Source organism: Cryptomeria japonica, chromosome 6 (assembly GCF_030272615.1).
Source record: "Cryptomeria japonica chromosome 6, Sugi_1.0, whole genome shotgun sequence".
Taxonomy (NCBI): domain Eukaryota; kingdom Viridiplantae; phylum Streptophyta; class Pinopsida; order Cupressales; family Cupressaceae; genus Cryptomeria; species Cryptomeria japonica.
The window spans coordinates 307,840,627-307,853,073 of NC_081410.1; the positions used below are offsets into that span (position 1 = coordinate 307,840,627).

General features: G+C 38.4%; 1 protein-coding gene across 2 annotated transcripts in view; it reads right to left on the reverse strand.

Moving 5' to 3' along the window:
• Positions 1–12,447, reverse strand: part of LOC131043810 (ferrochelatase-2, chloroplastic) — a 221,820-nt gene that overhangs the window by 71,182 nt on the left and 138,191 nt on the right. The window lies entirely within an intron of this gene.

The following is a 12,447-nucleotide window of genomic DNA, read 5'->3' on the forward strand; positions in this document are numbered from 1 at the left end:
CCATGTGGTTTTCTCTATTTCTCCAGTTCATAAAGATTTCATTGTATTTGGGTACCTGATCAGGCCTTGTTGCCAGAACCCATCTTTATTGCTTTCAGTAGCTGTTCTAGGTTTTAGCTTCTCCCTAAGTCTAGCTTAAGGGGGGGTGTTAGAGTATTCGGGTATTTACTTGATTAATTAAACATTATTTGTTTAATTATTTAAGTTCCCTTTATCTCTTTTACACTTAAGCTAACTTTAGGTGCATATAATTAATTGTTTTAATTAATGTGCAAACCTAGGTTTTCCCTTTTAGGGTTTCTTGACCTTTTAAAGGTTGAGTTCTTTCTTTTCATTGTATGAAGGAGGATTATTATTGACAATACATTTTGGAGCATATTTTTCCTGTGTATTCTTTCCTTCTATGATTTGCTTTATTGCTTCTCCTTGTAATAGGTTTTTCAGCTTGCAGAGATTATTTGGGCTCTTGTGGTGTTGTATTTTCTCAACTCCTATACCTTCGGTGGCGGAGGAGGTACCTTCACAGCAAGATGCGGTTGTGTCCGTTCCACCAGAGACTTCACAGCCTTCGGTGCAAACGGGGGAAGATATTGAGACCTATCTAGCTGACATGGCTGACATGGTGACGAGGGGTAGGCAGGTGGTGGTCGCTGCCCAGACGCAAGCATTGCAGCAGGTGGTGGTGGAGCTAGAGCAGGTCTTACAGTTTATGCGAGTGGGCTGCCCGGCAGCCTTTACTACATGCTTTGAGTCTCAGGGTTGGCCGACTACTGAGACGGAGGAGATGCTCCAGGCTTGGCATGTGTGTCAGCCCCTTGTGGAGAGTCAGGTGACGGCAGTTGTCCTCGAGATGGAGCAGGTCTACCGGGATGCCTACTATGCCCTAAGGCATGCCCAGCATGAGTCGGAGATCCGCGAGGTTGCTAGAGTCGCATTGGAGAGGGATGTGGCCACTCAGCAAGCCTCTTGGGCCACAGAGAGGGCCCAGTTGTTGGCTTAGGTAGAGATGACCCGCGTAGAGAAGGTGGAGGTAGAGACTCGCCTGTCGGCAGAGCACAGTGCGAGGAGCCTCGTGCAGCAGGAGTTAGCGGCAGCCACTACCGAGAGGAGCCTGTTGCAGACTCGGTTGGTCAATATGACAGCAACAGCGGATACCAAAGAGAAGGAGCTGCTGGAAGTCGCGCACATGGTGAAGACGGCTTTGGAGAAGATCTTGGTGGCGGAGCGGGATGTGACTGCTCGTACTCAGCAGGTGTATGAGCTTCGCGCCCGCTTGGCGGCCCAGACACCGGCGTCTCAGCCTTCTACTTCAGGGACACTTCCCCAGCCCCCTCCTTAGTTTTTTCGGATATGTTTATTGTATAGGTTGCATGATCTCCATTTTTGTTGTAAGTCGCCTGGAGACGACTTTTTTTTGGGGGAGGATGATGTTGGCGGCATTATTGTATACGAAAATACGACTAGTTAATTATGTGTAATTGTTTTGGTTAGTTGGCAACCGAGGGGTGGCAGTTGCGATGCGACGGTTGGCGCTTGCACCCCCTCGGTATCTTTATATACTTCAGAATGTAACTTGCAACACACTGATTAGGAAGGGAATAACATCTGATATATTGCATCTAATATCTATGGCATTATTATTCTGCATTATCTGTGTACTTTAAGTTATTCACCCGAGAGGGTAAACAACTGCAGGTGGGAAATTTTCCATAAATTACAAGTTTTAATGTTTTTCTTTGTTTTAGTCTCTGTAGGGAAATTTTTAGCTAATTACAAGTGCACTTTATTGAAAAAGAACTTGTAACTTACTTTTTATTTCCCCCTTGATGCTTTTTGGCTTTTTAAGTCATAATAGGGATTGTTTGGATAAGTTACAACTTAATTTTAAATTGCAAATTTAAAAAGTCACTTGTAATTCTTTTATAAAGTTCCTATTTTAATCTTTTTACTTGTAATGGGGATTTTATTCCCCTATTACATGTATTAAGTTATTAAAACTTGTTGAAGGGATTTGATTTTCCCCTTACAAGTTATTATAACTTGTATTTAACATGTATTTCTCTCACAAAAACCCGATTTTGCCTAGAATGGAAATAAAGTGACATTTTATAACTTGCAATTGAGTTTTAAAAACCCATTTGCTCCATGAATGAAAATAAAGGCATTTTAAACTTGCTAAAGGGTTTTTAAAAACCCGATTTTGCCTTGTGGAAAGAAAAGTGACATTTTAAACTTGTAAAATGAAAAAAGAAACCCGATTTTCATTCTTACATGCAAAATGAAACTTGTTGCATTCTTCCAAGAACCCGATCAGCATTGTTGAAGGTTTTGGTTGACATTTTCCACCGATTTTTGTGGAGAAATCTTAGGAAGAAGAAGGCGTTTTTAATCCATTGCTACTTTCATGCATTCTTGGACTCTCTTCACGCCATTTGGAGATCATGAATGTTGGTTTCATGGTATTTGACAACAAGCACATGTTTTATAAATTCCACGATTTTCTCCCACAAAATGCCACAAATTCTTTCTCTTCAAAGTCGTTTATGCTTCCTTCACTTAGGCGTTGAGGTTAAAGGAAGATTTGACCGGTTCTTCTGCCATTATACTTGCATTTTGTGCCACATTTTTGTTGTTTAGTCTCCAAATCCGAGTTTGGAAAACATGGCTAGGGTTTTGGGAGTTCGTTCGTTGCTTATTTAAGGGATTGTCTTCTTCATTCAAAAAGATTATTTCATCTTTTGAAGAGGCATTCCGGATTGAAGCAAGGTATGTTTTCTTTTCTTCTTGTTTAATTTTCTTATTTTGTTTTTCCATTCTAGTTGAAAATTTGTGTATATGTTGGTTTTGCCCTAAAATCGGTTTTGTGAGAGAGATTTTCCCCTTTGCAAAGCAATTCGTGAATTGCATTGTTCTTCCCCATTTTCCCTCTTTACTTGTATTTGGGATTTTAAATCCCGATTACAAGTTGGATGAAAATAATTGATCTTCCCTTATGGTTATAAGAATTTAACCATCTTTTGTTGAAATTCCAAGTTGCAAAGATGAAAAACACCCATTCTTCCAAAATCAGGTTTTTAGAACCGGATTGCATGTTGAAAGTTCTTCCCATTTTCTTGAAAATGACATTCCCAAAATCTTCCCATTTTTATCCATCCATATTGCCTATATCCGTACTTTCCGTTCACATCATTTCCCACAAGTCTAAATCTAATTTTTCACTCACTTCTCCATTTTCCGTTTTACAAGTATACTTGCATTCGGGTTTTAAAAATCCGATTGCATGTTCGTTCTTCCCCACTTGTATACTTGTGAAACTTTCCCCAAGATCCGAAATTGGTCAAAGTCAAATTTCCAACATTCCGATTTATTTCCCATCTTTTTCTCACAAAGTTGTGAAGTGCAAGGGCTGAAGTTCTTTCCATTTGAAGAAGGAAAAATGTTAGTTGCATCTAATTATAATGTTGCCTTAACACTTTTAAGTCTTCATCGCACTATACCAGGTTGTCCTTCAATGTCAGATTTACCATCGTCTCTCATTCTGAGGAAGATGAAGTATAAATATGACGAGTACCAGAATGAAGTTTCACATTCACAAGTTTCCTCTCTTTTGAATCACATCAAGGATACGGAGATAGGGCATGTGGACATGTCAGAATTCGTTAAGAGGGTGGAGGATCCGCAAGATAGTAATATGCAGCGGTTGTTGGACAGCCACATTCATCATCCATCTTATTTTCCAGTGGCTGCCCTAGAACCTGAATTTGTTCTCGCTTGCGCCCATCACTTTGACAAAGAGACGAGAACCATTAGAAATGATGATGGTGAGGCAATAATCTGCCTTGATGCGGATACTATTGAAAAAGTCTTCAGAATACCACCAGCACTTGTTTATATAGAAATTTCAAAGGATAGTGTAGCTGATAACTATGTCAAGAGGGAAAAGGACTGCAAACGCCACATTAACAGGTGGATTCATGAGCCACGAGCCGCCTTCAAGAGATGGGCTAAGTTGTACCGTTGTGAGTTTAAGTGGGAAATTGGAGACATCATTACTCTCCTCAATAGGATGATAGGTTTTGAACACTCTAATGTTTTTGAACCTTGGATGTATCAGTTTACCATGTTCATAAGACAGTCCCATCATATATCATGGGGAGAGATTACCAGTGATGCTTTGTGCGAGCAACTTGCAACAGTCCCTACTACCATGACTTTCTACATGAATTCATACTTAGTGTATTTGGCAGCATCACTCACACATTTCCCTGGTCTTTCTGCCAAGGGTGATCGCTCGCTCATACCTGTGGGAATATTATGATCAGTTGCCTTTGAGACCCAGCAGATTACATTTCAGAAGGGTTCAAGATGCATTCTTTGGTTACTTCATGTGTCAGTTTGACAAGACTCTAAAGAACAAAAGGGTGTCAGATGAAGTATGGGAAAGAGTGAACGAGTATGGATGCTTGTTTCTTCAATTCCCAACTTTCACTTATGTAAGAGTCAGATGCTACAGTGGGCAGCCATTCATGCTTCCTAGATACCCGACTGATAAGATCATTCTTATGGAGTTGGGAAGACAGATCATGGCTGTGCACGCTCATCAATCTGTCAAACATAAGGTTGGAATGGGGATTTCTATAACAAACCCATTGAAGATTGGTCGATATTCTCTCTTGTCACATCCGTCAAAGCCAAAGCTATGGAGACTGAGATGCAGGAGATTAAACTCAAAAGGTTTAAATCAAGGGCAGATTTTGACTACCGAGGTATGAAGGAAAAGATCAAAAAGTCCTTCGTACATGTGCATCGTATTGAGGATATCTGGGTAGATCTTCGTACAGAAATGGAGGTTCTCAAGATGGACTACTGCAGACTTACTGTTGAGCAGGTTATTGATCTAAACCTGGTGGACATTCCACAAGGAATGATTGATGATGGTAATGTGCTCGATCCAGAGTTTGTCTCATGAAGGGTTGAGAAAGCTCCACTCCTTTAATCCAGTGGTCACATAAAGAATGCACTTCCATTCTTGAAAGATTTCAGCCTATCTTAGCTAACACCAACACTTGGCTCAAAGGTAATGGTGTTAGACTCATCAAGATCAAGGTTGGAAAAGAAGATGACTCTATGGGGCCTCTTCGACGTAAGTTTGAGATTCAGATTGACAACAAGGAAGGTGCATCATCTTCAGGTACTAGGATCAAATTATGGGTTAGTCGGGCAATAGTACTTCCTCCTAAGGAGGCGACAGTTCGTGGGAAAGAAAAGTGTCGGCTTCACATTCATGTGATCGATCCTGATAATCATGAAGAAGGACAGCAATCAGATGATGCTCCTAAGCCACTACTTCGGACTCACCTCATGAGATTCCCTCCTCAGTTTCCATGGAGCTGCCTCTAACTCCTCCTGACATAATAGTGAAGGAGTCTCCTTAGAATGTCGTTCCTATTTCAGCAGTTGAGCCACCTCTTGATCATCAACAAGAGAGTTTGCTGGAAATCCCCGAGGAGACTCCAGCATGTATCCATTTGTCAAAGATTGATACCTCTACTTCTGGCTTTGAAGAATTTATGAGGCAATCTTCATGCCCTTTGATTACCGAGCAAACCATGGTCGCCATCCAAACAGATACTCCTCTTAGGGTGACCACGACTGTTCAAACAGAAACCACTTCTCCTTCGCCTTCAGCAGCTATTAGAGGAGAACTAATCGTTTTACCTCCATGGCTTAGTTCTTTTACCCCAAAGAGGAAGAACCAGGAAATCTCTCCTTATGTCTTTAATTATCAGCAACTCAAGCAGTCTAGGCCCAAGGTTGCTAAAAAAGCCAAGACAATCTCAAGAGTAACTGTTGACAGCAACAAGATGAAAGTGGCAGAAATTGTTGAGCCCCTTGCGGATAAGCCACGTGAGGAAATGCAAGTTGTTGATTACAGGGTTACAAGGATAGAATTGGGTAAACAAACACATGAAGTGGTCAAGCATGATGCCCAGCAATCCGTAGCTTCACTAGTACGGCGGTATGATCAACTTCTGGCAAAGAAAGACAAGCTAGAAGAGGAGAATAGGCAACTTGTTGCAGTTGTTCATAAAATTACAAAACCTGTTGGTGAAGGGAGTAATCCTACAAGTTCTTCCAGTTTGCAAGAATCATTTCAGGGAGTTGAAAGAGCTGCTCAGAAAGTACAAGTGTTGGATTCTTAGGTGGATCAACTTCATGATCTGTGTGCACGAGTGCTGAAAGACATTTTCCAAATGATGTCTAAGTTGGAGACCATGGAAGAAAAATTGAATCATACCTCCGAGACTTTCAAACAGAATTTGGAAAGAGTTGAAGGTAGCTTGACAATTTGGCGCACAATGCCTCGACAACAGTTGAGTGTTCTTCAGGAGCATGTCATTATTCCTTCCAGAGTCATGTACTTGGAATTTGAAGAGCTTCTAGAGAATAAAGCCCTTGTTCTCAAATCCCTCATTGAGGAGATTGATGATGCAATGAGACTGCAAGTTGAAGTATTCCAAGGTGTTGTTTCTCATTGTGAGAAGGCCTCTTGCAATATAATGAGTCGGAATGGAGAGTTGATACTAGAAGAAGAAGTGCTCGGAGATCTACAGATGAGAATTCATGAGTGGAGGAGCAAACAATTTTCAGCTGCCTCAATTCAGGTTTTGATGAAACATCAAATCTTTTTGCACGAAATCTAGTCCACTTTGGAGAAGAACGACTCTATGCTTCTTCGATGCCATGACACCATCATGAAGACCATGGTTGTTGCCAAGAACACCCACGAACTGAATCCTGCTGAGCTACGAATGATCATCCAGAAGTTCGAAGGAATCATGTCATCACATGCTGCAGCTTAAGTGTTTTTCAACACTTAGTTGCATTTTTTCCAGAATTATAATCTCTTAGTTGTAGTTTTTCTTTTGACAAGTTACATGTAAAACTTTTTGTAAATTGCAAGTCAAGTCTTTATTTGCACTTTTGTAATTACATGTAAAGCAACTACAAGTTGTGTTGAGTTAGGACTGTAGTTGGAATAAGTCATAGTTATTGAATAAGTCTTGGTGGTTGAGAGAATCTCTCAATTTAGTTAGGATCCTCCCACCTTTTTCTCAAGACTCCTCTTCTATAAATACTTGAGGGGTCTATTGCAATCTTTATCTTTTCGAAAGCAAGCAAAAACTCTGACAAATTTACAGCAAAGAAGTCTTTGAGCTTTCATATGTGAATTCAAGAATTGAAAGAAATAGAAGAAAATTGTTCAAGCTTTGAGTCTTTGTGCTACATTCTTGAGTTTGTGTTCTATATTATCTTTCTTGCAAGTGTTTCTTTAAGATCTTAATCGGATTTGATTTGCAGTCTTTGTGCTGCAAGTATTGGAGGTTAATATGAATTAGAGTAAATATTCTTTTGAGAGGAGTTGTAAGACTTTGTACTTGCACTTGTTCTTAAGAGAGTTTAGAAGCAGATTTTGTAAGAAATAGTTGTGAGTATTTGAGCTCGTACTACTTCCTACTATTTTATGTAGAAAAGAATAAGATATTTCAGTCTTTGTGTTTTTATAATTTGTTCTTGATAACATTAGTATAGAAAAGGGTAGATAGGACTTCACATATTCAAGACTTTGAGCTTGATATTGCTGTCCTGTCCCGAAGTAAGTGACGGAAATCTTCGAGCTTTCAGGAAATTTCATTTCCTTTCTATCATTTCATTTCACAAGTTGTTGTTGTTGTTTTATGTTAAATTGCTATCACTTTTCTGTGAAGAGAAAAAGATATTGCCTTTCTCGAAAAAAGAAGAAAGAGTGTTGTCCCATCCTATTTTAATTTTAAGTTGTAGATAGATAGGGGGAGCCTTCCTTTAATTAGGAGAGTTTTACTCACACACTGTGGTTGAAACCACAATTTTGTATATTTCCCTAGTGTACAAAATTTTCAACCAACAAAGTGTACTATTTCAAGGGGTACAAATTGTGAAAGGTTGTGTCTCTTACCAAAGGGAATACATGATGAAGAGTTGTGACCTCTCCCTCACATTGGGAGATACAAAGGGAAGAAGGTTCATTTGAAGAAGGGATCCAAGGGAGATCAGTTTGGAGAATAATATATTATTCTCAAAGGCAGCAATGAAAAGTGGTGACTCAATTCTTATGAAAGGTGGTGCCTCAATCCCTATGAAAGGTGGTGACTCTTTCACCAATAAACTATAAAGGAAAAACATTCAACTTAGAGCATAGTGAGGAACAAGAGAGCAGATCAAAATATGCAGATCTGCAAATCAGTAATCAGCAGACTTATAATTGTTCAAGCCATTGGCTCTAAATCAAGATATTAAGTTGACAATTTACATTCCCAAGCATAATCCATACCCCACTTGGGAATTCTAGGGCAAATTGAGTAAAGTCCCAATACAGATCATAATAATTGGTATTAGAGCACCATTCCTGCCATCCTGTGAAAGATAGTTGATGCAACATAGCCAAAGGGCTCAAAGAGCTTTGGAAAGAGAAAGGTTTGTGCTTCTAATGCAAGGAAGAGTGGAGGCCAAGACACATATATAGGGGCCAAATATGCAATATAGAGGCAATATCCAATGAAGAAGCAAAAGGAAATCCAAGTAAGAAAACAAGGCACGATTAGAAAGATATTAAAAGTATTCAATCAAAAGAAGAAAGGACAATAAATAAGTGGATCTTTGTAGAGGATCTGATCTAATAATTACAATGCCCTTATATCCTCAAGATCTATGAGACATATTAAGCAAATGTTTGAAGCATATTGGAGCAAATTTATGACACATTAATAAGCATATGGGAGCAATAACATGGGGTTAGGCCCACTTCTTGGTTCTAAATGGCTTATGAGCAGCAATATGGGGTTAGGCCCACTAACTGACTCTAAATGACTTATCAACAATAAGATGGGGTTAGGCCCACTTCCTAGTTCTAAATGTCTTATGAGCATGTGATATCTTCTCTGGATATTTGCTCCATACTTTACCAAATGTTTCGAAGTAATTTAAACAAACAGTTTGCATGAAAACGGATTTCTATTCATTCAACAGATTATATTGAAAATCATATAATATCAAACTGCAAATGAGATCTGAAATTAAATATGAATATTATCACCAAAATAGATAAATCATTACAACCTTCAATAGAATAACAACAGAATTATCTTCCCAATTGTAGCCACAGAACTTACAGAACGATTGGATACAAAGAAAACCTCCCAATCACAGTTACAGTATGTACAAAAGGATTGGAAATCCACATACCAACAGCAGTTTGATATCTTTAGCAAACACCAACCAGAGTAGATCTTTCACCACCAAAGCTAGTCTTCTTCAAGAGGGATTTCATCCTCAAGAAGGCTGATATGGACCAAGTCCAAATCTCCAGAACCACACAAGGTTACGACCAAGAAATGAATAAACCCAACATATCCTCAAATGTACTCTCTCAACTCTTTTATAACTTTCTGAATCTCCCTTCGCCTTCCATTTCCTTTTGTCTTTTTATTTTCTTTTCTATTCTCACTTTATAATATTATCCTTATGATGCACTTTTAAAAAGGAATAATATTAAATAATTACACTTATGCCTTATTAAATAATTAAGCATGCTTTTAATTATTTAATTATATCTTAAGCCAAAAGGGGACATTACAAAACAGCAAGATGGGGTTAGGCCCACTTTTTGGCTCTAAATAACAAATGAACAGTAAGATGGGGTTAGGCCCACCTCCTGGTTTCAAATGGCTTATGAGCAACAAGATGGTGTTAGGCCCACTTTTTGGCTCAAAATGGATTACGAGTAGAAAGATGGGTTGGGCCCACTTTCTAGCTCAAAATGGATTATGAGTAGGAAAGATGGGGTGAGGCCCACTTTTTGGCTTGAATGGATTAGGAGCAGAAAGATTGGAATTAGGCTCACATTTGGCTTGAAACAGATTAGGAACAAAAAAGATTGGGGTTAGGCCCACTTTCTAGCTCGAAATAGACTAGGAGCAAAAAGATTGGGGTTAGGCCCACTTTCTGGCTCGAAATGGATTATGAGCAGAAAGATTAGGCTAGCCCCACTTTCTGGCTCAAAATAGATTATGAACAATAAGCTTGGGGTTAGGCCCACTTTCTGGCTTGAAAATGAAGAAGGGATCTAACAACACATGTATTTGTGTGTATACTCTATTTCTACATATATTCATGTGTATACTTTGATTATTTGTGTATGTTGTGTGTCTACATATATTCATTTGTATGCTTCATGTTTTTATGTGTATGCTCTGTGTTTGGTTCAGACCTAATGTATTTGTAGCATGTTTATTCGATGTATACTTCCAAAGCCATTTCATATTGCGAATCATTTTGAACACTCAATGAGTATTGCTTGAGGACAAGCAATCTTGGGTGGCGCAGACTTTAATTTCTCCACTTTGAAATAGAATTTAATAATAAATAATAATAATAAAATTAAAATACAAAAGAATTAAAATAAAATTTACATTAAAATATAAAAGAATATAATTAAAGATAATTAAAATTTAATTAAATTAATGAATGGTCAAAAGACATGAAATGAAAAGTTGGGACTCCCTCAAACATGAGATATAAAATGGAAAAGAGAACCTTAGTTGAGAGGAGGGAGATAGAGAGAGGAAGAAGGAAGGGATCATGTAAATTGAGGAAAGATTAATGGAGGAAGAAAAGGAACGGGAAGTAGATAAGGAAGTGGCTCTTTCAAATGGAAGAAATTATGAAGGGTTGTAATATTTCAAAGGGTGCTAATTGTGAAAGGTTGTGTCTCTTACCAAAGGGCATACATGATGAAGAGTTGTGACCTCTCCCTCACATTGGGAGATATAAAGGGAAGAAGGTTTTTTTGAGGAAGGGATCCAAGGGAGATCAGTTTGGGAAATAATATATTATTCTCAAAGGCAGCCATGAAAAGTGGTGACTCAATTCTTATGAAAGGTGGTGCCTCAATCCCTATGAAAGGTGGTGACTCTTTCACCAATAAAGTACAAAGGAAAGATCATTTGACTCAGAGCATAGAGAGGAACAAGAGAGCAGATCAAAATATGCAGATCTGAAAATCGGTAATCAGCAGACTTATAATTGTTCAATTCATTGGCTCTAAATCAAGATAAAAAATTGTCAATTTACATTCCCAAGCAAAATCCAAACCCCATTTGGGAATTCTAGGGCAAATTGAGTAAAGTTACAAGAAACATCTAATCACCAGCAGTTTCAAATCAAAAACTATGGTTCCATATGAGATTGTTTTAGTTGAGGCTGGCACCTTTCCTTTGGATCATCAACTATGATCCGGATGTTAAGCTACCTAAAGAAACTAGAGAGCATGGAGCTGCACCATTGGCCACAAATAGCAGCAAAGGAAAAGTTATAAGGGAGAGAACATGGATGAAACAAAATGCCAAGTAGATGAGTAAATGGGATATTAGCATGCAAGACTGTCCAAACACCAATATGGAAATCAAAAGATATGTGAGAGAGAAAATTCAAGGCAATCCTCTGGATGAAGCAGCTCGGTAAAAAAAAAGAGAATACTATGTCAAACGATTTAATCCTACATGTGGCCACAAGAAAAAAGATTATATAGGAGTGGAATTAAAATGGAAAGCAAAAATTTTAATAGCTTAGCTAAGGACTAGCTCACATTAGGTGCAAGAATAGAAGGTGGACAACACCTAAACAAGAGTGGGCAAATTGAATATGTCATCTTTGCAACTAGGTGTTAGTGAAAACAAAATCTACATCATATAATGTCTAACTTAGGATATCCAGATCAATTACATTGATATTTTAAACATTGAGTCCTTGACTGTCTTGGTTGAAGAGGAAATGCTATCACAAACAGCAGACTATTTGATCAAGATTCATAGCAGATGATCCAAGATCAAAAAAAAATGGATGCGAATCATACAAAATACAGTCAGCCTGCTAGGTTGGGCTTATGTTAATTGAAGTGTAGTTTTTAGCTTAGGGTTCCATAAGCGGCTTGGTCTCATGTACAATATTAAAACTTCCATTTCATTGCAACATTTGGTCTCATGGACAATATTAAAACTTCCATTTCATTGCAACATTTGGTCTCATGGACAATATTAAAACTTCCATTCCATTAAAACAGGGAAATCCAAGGGAAAGGAAGAGGAAATAAAGCTTGACATCCCCATTAACGTTGAACAGGGGGAACAGGGGGATACTATAAAAGACTTTGATTTTGATATTCTCCTAAAAAAATCTATTAAAAGCCATGAAAATTGCTTTCTTTGGGTCAGCAAGGAGATCAACATGCTGAAGGAAGGAATTAAGGGCATCATTTACACTTTTACTAAGACGGCCATGCCAAGCAAAACTGACAAGCTTATCCGAATGACACAGAAACTTACAGAAGATGTTAAGATCATGAAAACGGAT